The following is a 6830-nucleotide window of genomic DNA, read 5'->3' as shown; positions in this document are numbered from 1 at the left end:
TGCAAATTTGCAGGCTTGATATTGCTCATCAATATGGAATATTCATCGTTTTCGAAATATGGTAATTCAAAGAACTCATTAATAGCATTTGAATTTATCGGTACCTTGATTCTGCGGACTGGAACTTCTGTCATCTCGCTTGAAGTTAAATTTGCATAGAACTCACGAACTAGTTCCTCATCCACACTAGGTCTCTTTTCACAAAACAACTCCCAATTAAGGGTTTCACAACTTGACGAATACGTTCCATAAAGTCTCGGTAGTTGCTCTCCTTTAAAGTGAAGCCTTTTTCTGGATGCATCTGTTGATTTTTGAAGATACTTTCGTATCTCACTTTGGTGTCTTCACAGTGGAATTTGTTTTGTGTTTCATCAATTTGAGCGAAAGCACGAGTTCTCTTACGAGGCATGTTTAACCTAATCATAAGATGGAAAAGTTAGTTTCTCAATAAAATTTAATAAAAATTATTAATAATTCAATTAATTGAAAAATAAAATAAAATTAAAAATTAAGAGAGACTAGGTCTTACCACTTTTTTTGTAAAAATATAAGAACTCTAGAAATGAATAATAATAATGAAGAAAAAGATGAGAATTAAAAAGAAGAGTTGGAGGGTTTGTGGCTTAGGGATGATGGAAGAGGAATGCCGCACAAGCAGCTAGGGTGTGCGGGTGTGGTGCGTGTAGGAGCAGTGATGCGCAACAGGGCTAATAGCAATCAGCATCATGGGCGTTCAACAGCAGGTAGGACGTGGGCGTGCACAGGATGGTGTGAAGGGCCGGTACCGCATACGTGGTGAAGGCCTGGCGCGAGCTGAGGTTAGGGTCGCTCGAGGCAACGCGCGCATTGGGTGCGCAGGATGTGCGTGTGATGGAGCCGAATGCTTGGTGCTGCTGTTGCTTGGGGTTTCGGCACTTTGGTATTTTGGTGCTTTAGGTTTTAAGTGTTAGATGAATGGGAAGATGGGTGATATTTAAAGAGGGAGAAATAGGAATTAGAGTAGAATTCTTAAAACAATTTAATTAATAAAAATTCTAAATTCTAATCCTAAATAAAGTTAATAACAATTAATAATTAGATATAAGCATATTAAATTATTAATTTCTATTTAATTTATTTAAACAAAGATAAGATCCTAATTTTATGCTAAATTGATAAAGATTAATATATAAATTATAATAGATATAATTATATATTAAAGATTATCATCTTATTATAAAAATTTATCAAATGAAATCCTAAAATTGATAATAATTAATATATATTATAATGGATATAATTATATATTTATAATTATCATTTTTTAAACTAAAACATTTATTCTAGAAGCCTTTTGAAAATATTTACAAAAGAGGCATCTAGATTTTATTATTTATGAAAAAAGCAACCAAATTTTAAAAATGTTTCAATTGAGTCCCTAGACTTAATGAAAATTCGGAATTGAGTTGCAATTTAAGACTTGGGTCAAAATTAACCTTTTTATTTAGAAAAATCAAAGAGTAAAATTTCTATTTAGGGAATAATTTTTAGGAGAATTATGTTAAAATCAATTCCCAGGAAAGATTGGAGGGGTCACAAGTGGTCCCGCTTAAGTTCCAATCTCCTAAACAGAATTTATTTAAATATATTAATCCCGAAAATATACTCTAAATCATTTATTAAAAAAAAAAACATAGGAAAATTTTAAACATCCGATAAAATGAATGAAATTTCATTCCATTCAATCTTATCTCCCCAATAGTATTTCAGGCGCTGAGAGTTAACTCGAAAATTACCTCTCTTACCTTGAAGCTCGATAACTCCGTATGGATAGACATGATGGATCATAAATGGACCGGACCAACGTGATTTTAACTTACCTGGAAAGAATTTTAGTCTGGATTTAAATAACAAAACTCACTGACCTACTTCAAATTCTCGAACTCGAATGTGCTTGTCATGCCATTTCTTAAGTCTTTCCTTGAGTAATTTTGCATTTTTATAGGAGAATACTTGGAGTTCCTCTAGCTCATTGAGTTGGAGCATCCGTTTCTCCTTAGCAAGCTTAGGATCCAATTTGAGTTGTCGAAGGGCCTAGTAAGCCTTGTTCTCTAACTCTAAGGGTAGATGACATGCTTTCCCAAAGACCAACCCATAAGGTGACATCTCTAGAGGTGTCTTGTATGCTGTTCTGTAAGCCCATAAAGCATCATCCAACCTTTTGGACCAATCACGTCGTTTTGGGCAGACTACCTTCTCAAGTATGCCTTTGATTTCCTTATTTGCTAGTTCGGCTTGCCCATTCGTTTGCGGATGGTAAGCTGTTGCAACCTTGTGTTTCACTCCGTGCCTGTCTAATAACCATCTTAACCACTTATTCATGAAGTGGGACCATTCATCACTAATGATAGCTCTTGGGGTTCCAAACCTTGTGAACACGTGTTTCTGTAAGAACTTAATTACAACCCTAGCATCGTTTTTCAGATAAGCTTTAGCTTCGATCCACTTGGACACATAGTCTACTGCTACCAATATATAATTGTGACCAAAAGACGGAGGTAAAGGACCAAGAAAGTCAATACCCCATACATCTAACAATTCTACCTCAATGATGTTTGTTCGAGGCACCTCATTTCTGTTTGTAATATTTCCAACCCTTTGACATCGGTCACAACTCTTTACGTACGCGTCTGCATCCTTGAATAGTGTTGGCCAAAAGAACCTGGCTTGTAATACTTTGGCCGCTGTACGAGTACCTCTGAAGTGTCCCCCACTCAGAGCTGATGATAATGATATAAAATCTTTTGTACTTCATCTTCTGCCACACATCTCCTGATTATCTGATTTGCACACTTTTTAAATAAATATGGCTCTTCCCAGAAATAGTACTTAACATCATGAAGAAAATTCCTCCTTTGTTAATAAGTCTTATCAATTGGCATCAAACCACAAGCTAAATAGTTAGCAATATCAGCAAACCAAGGGGTACTATGGACATGACTTACGTTCAGTATGTGTTCATCTAGAAACATTTCTTGAATTGGTATAATAGGAGAATTCACTTCTTAAGGCTCCAATTTGGACAAGTGATTCGCTACTTGGTTTTCTACTCCCTTTTGATCTTGAATTTTTAGATCGAACTCCTGAAGTAGAAGCACCCACTAGATTAGTCTCGGCTTAGCATCTTTCTTGGTAAGTAAGTACTTGATTGCCCAGTGATCCGTATAAACAGTTACTTTGGTACCTACAAGGTAAGACCAAAACTTGTCAAAAGCAAATACAATAGCAAGTAACTCTTTTTCTATTACTGTATAGTTCAGTTGAGCTCCTGTAAGAGTCCGACTTGCATAGCAGATAGGATGAAAACTTTATTCCTTCGTTGGCCTATGATAACTTCTATCGCGAAATCGCTTGCGTCACACATTAATTCAAATGGTAGATCCCAGTCTGGTGTGACAATTATGGGTGCCGTAACTAATCGACTCTTCAAATCCTTGAAAGCCTTTAAGCATTCATCATTGAACTTGAATGTCGAGTCCTTCTCCAATAATTTGCATACAGGTTTGGCAATTTTGGAGAAGTCCTTGATAAATCTTCGATAAAACCCGGCGTGACCCAAGAAGCTCCTAACACCCTTTACAAATGTTGGAGGTGGGAGTTTCTTCATAACATCTACCTTTGCTTTATCTACCTTGATTCCATGTCTCGTTATCCGATGCCCTAAAACAATCCCTTCTCGTACCATGAAATGACACTTTTCCAGTTAAGTACTAGGTTTGTTTCTTCGCATCGTCTTAGTACCTTAGCTAGATTGGCTAAGCAATCATCGTAAGTATCTTCAAACACTGAAAAGTCATCCATAAAAACTTCCAAGTACTTTTCAACCATGTCAGTAAAAATAAACATCATACATCTTTGAAATGCAGCAGGTGCATTACATAAACCAAATGGCATGCGTCTAAATACAAATGTACCGTACAGGCAGGTGAACATTATCTTGTGCTGATCTTCTAGTGCTACTGTACGCTGATTATACCCCGAATATCCATTGAGAAAATAGTAACAGTCTCGCCCAGCGAGTCTATCCAGCATCTGGTCCAAGAACGGCAAAGGAAAATGATCTTTCCTAGTTGCCTTGTTCAGCTTCCGGTAATCGATGCAAATCCTCCATCCCGTAACTGTTCTAGTTGGTATCAACTCATTATTCTCTTTCTCTACGACTGTGATACCTCCCTTCTTTGGCATGCACTGGGTCGAACTTACCCACGAACTATCTAAGATGGGATAAATAATACCCACAACTATCCACTTAATAATCTCCTTTTTCACCACGTCTTTCATGATGGGGTTCAGTCTTCGTTGTCCATCAATCGTCCCTTTTTTGCCATCTTCTAGGATAATCTTGTTCATGCATACAGATGGACTAATACCATGAATATCGGCTATGGTCCATCCGATAGCCTTCTGTAATTGTTTCAACACCAAGATGAGTTTCTCTTCTTGCTCAGTAGTTAATTCTGCTGAAACGATCACAGGCAAAGTAGAAGCGTTACCTAAATAAACATATTTCAAATGTGAGGGAAGTACCTTCAGTTCTAATTTAGGTGGCTCCTCGATTGACGCTTTTGGTTGGGCATAATCCCTTTTCTCTAACTCTAAAGATTCAAAGCGGGATTGCGGATTAAATCCCCTTTGATTAGCTTCTAACAAAGCTAAATATTCATCCTCCTCTTCATCATTTGGAGAATCTGATGTTAAAATTTGTTCCAACGGATCCTCAACATAGTTGAGCTCCTTTTCCACTATTAAATCCTCTAAATCAGATACTACAGAACAATCATCAATTGTGTCAGGAAATCGCATAGACTTAAAAACATTAAATGTTACTTGATCATCCTGAACACGCATCATAAGCTCGCTCTTTTGCACATCTATAAGGGTCCTTCCGGTTGCTAAGAATTGTCTTTCTAGGATAATCAGCACTTCTTTGTTTGCTTCAAAGTCTAGGATAAAAAAATCAGCGGGAAAGATAAATTTATCTATACGTATCAATACGTCCTCGATTTTTCCTTTTGGATATGCTAAGGATCGATCTGCTAGTTGAAGTGTAACCATAGTAGGTCTAACTTCACCTATCCTCAGCTTTCTAAATATTAACATAGGCATCAAGTTAATACTCGCACCTAAGTCACATGATGCCTTACCACAATATGTTGCTCCAATGTTGTAAGGTATGGTAAAACAGCCAGGATCCTTCAGCTTTGGGGGTAGTTTATCTTGAAGATATGCACTGCATTCCTTCATCAGAGCTACCGTCTCAAATTCTCCAAGTTTTCTTTTCTTGGACAGGACATCCTTCATAAACTTGACATAGTTCGTCATTTGTTCAAGTGCTTCAACCAACGAGATGTTGATATGAAGTTGCTTGAGTACGTCTAGGAATTTCTTGAATTGGATTTCCTGTTTCTGCTTTTGAAGTCTTTGAGGGTAGGGTGGTGGAGATTTCTTTACTAGAACTGGTTGATTCGTTTTCTGCGGCAATTCTGCATCTAACGGAGTTGTTAGTTGATCAGAAGTAGCTGGTTCTGGAATTACCTTGTCAGGTTTAAAAGATTTTGGTTCTTCTGTAAATGGAATTTCAACACTTGGTTGAACTTTCTCTGAGTCTTGAGCATCAGCTGGTTCTTTTTCAGCTTCGATAGTGTTAGGTTCTACTGTCTTTTCGCTCCTCAATGTCAACGCTTTACAATGTTTCTTCCCTCGATTCCTCGGATTCTCCGTATCACTAGGTAAAGCACCTTGTGGTCGGTTCCTGAGTTTAGTAGTAAGCTGGCCCATTTGGTTTTCCAGATTCTTCAATGTAGCTGCTTGGCTTTGAATTAAGGCATCATTCTTCGCCATGTATGCCTTCAATAAACTCTCTAAGCTATTGGATGATTCAGCCTGAGCTGGTTTCTGAACTTGTTGGGAAAAACTAGGTGGCTGAGTTGGTCTAGGTTGGGCATAGCTGTTACTGGTTCCAGCCCTTTGGTTACTCCAGGAAAAATTAGGGTGGTTTCGCCATGATGGGTTGTAGAAGTTGGATTGTATAAGGATTCAGGGTTTGATGGACATTCTTCGAAGAAATGTCCCTCCCCACAATAAACACATGCTATAATCTCAAATTGGTGAGGTGGTTGGGTTGAAAAACTATTAGACCCATTAGTAGTAAGATTTTTAAGCATTGAGGAAATTGAAGATACCTGAGATGCGAGTGAAGTGAAAGCGTCCACTTCATGTATTCCAGCGACTAGTCTTCCTGATGCAGCTTGATTGGTAGGCCATTGATAATTGTTACTGGCGATCCTCTCGATGATTTCGTAAGCCTCATTATAAGACTTAGAAAGTAGAGCACTGTTAGCAGAAGCGTCCACTACCATCCTCGTGTGAGCATCGAGACCATTATAAAATGTCTCAAGTTGGATGCAATGTGGGATTCTATAGTGAGGGCATTTCCGTAATAGCTCTTTCTATTGTTCCCATGCCTCATACAAGGATTCATCATCATTTGTTGGAAGGCAGTGATCTCGTTCCTCAACTTAGCATTCTTGCTAGGCGGGAAACACTTCATGAGAAATCTTTCGGCTAACTCTTGCCATGTAGAAATTGAGTTTGGTGGAAATGAATTCAACCAGGCTCGAGCTCTGTCCCTTAGTGAGTACGGGAATAGCTTCAATCGTAATGCATCTTCAGAAACTCCAGCTAATTTGAAAGAGTCGCTCACCTCCATAAATAGTCTTAAATAAAGATGAGGATCTTCTGTAGGCATTCCACTGAATTGGCCCACTGTCTGAAGCATCTGGAACATGACT

At 38.0% G+C, this 6830-nt stretch overlaps 1 non-coding gene across 1 annotated transcript; it reads left to right on the top strand.

The window, feature by feature from the left end:
- Nucleotides 1–6453: 6453 nt before the first annotated feature.
- LOC128283334 (small nucleolar RNA R71) lies at nt 6454–6559 on the top strand. Its single transcript, XR_008273676.1, has one exon. It is a non-coding gene; the product is annotated as a small nucleolar RNA R71 (small nucleolar RNA).
- Nucleotides 6560–6830: the final 271 nt, after the last annotated feature.

The sequence above is a fragment of the Gossypium arboreum genome, chromosome 10 (genome assembly GCF_025698485.1).
Source record: "Gossypium arboreum isolate Shixiya-1 chromosome 10, ASM2569848v2, whole genome shotgun sequence".
NCBI lineage: Eukaryota > Viridiplantae > Streptophyta > Magnoliopsida > Malvales > Malvaceae > Gossypium > Gossypium arboreum.
This window is presented reverse-complemented; position numbering and strand designations above follow the sequence as displayed.